Raw genomic sequence first — 595 nt, forward strand, 5'->3', positions numbered from 1 at the left:
AAATCCATTACCTTTGCACCTATCTATAACGGCTTCAAAGTATGATCAAATTTCAAATGAAAAAGACTTAAAATAGTCATTTACAAAAACTTGCAAATGTGAGCAATTGAACAAACAACATAAGTTTTTTCCACCATACACAGAATTTTACAGAAATAAGATGAATAGCAATTTTGGGAACAATAAGGTTTCCTTGTTACAAATAGGCAACCAAGGATATATACCTGTCTTAAGATTGCATCATTGATTACTTAAGTTTATAGGATACTACATGCTTCAGCAGCAGGTCTACCCGAATTACAATACAGAGATTTACATGCCTCTTGCACAAGGATGATATGAAAATTTGTGAAGTATTCCATATTTTTCATTCTTCAGATGCAAGAAATGAAAAACTGTTATTCAAAAGTTGATTACAAATATACACGTGTAATAATATATGTAATTCATAGAAATAAAAGTTAGTTTGACATCAGTGTATTCAATCTTCACCATTTTAGAAAGGCCTTTACATAGCATAACCTTTATAAAACTTTTGAAATAAATAACATTGTCATTTTATCCGAAAGAAATAAAATTCTATAAGGACCTAGGA

The 595-nt window shown here is 29.4% G+C and overlaps 1 pseudogene; it reads left to right on the top strand.

Moving 5' to 3' along the window:
- The first annotated feature begins 271 nt into the window (after window positions 1-271).
- Window positions 272-368, top strand: LOC138820327 (U6 spliceosomal RNA; annotated as a pseudogene).
- Window positions 369-595: the final 227 nt, after the last annotated feature.

This window comes from Dipodomys merriami, unplaced genomic scaffold, assembly GCF_024711535.1.
Source record: "Dipodomys merriami isolate MVZ:Mamm:240054 unplaced genomic scaffold, mDipMer1.0.p SCAF_86, whole genome shotgun sequence".
Taxonomy (NCBI): Eukaryota; Metazoa; Chordata; class Mammalia; order Rodentia; family Heteromyidae; genus Dipodomys; species Dipodomys merriami.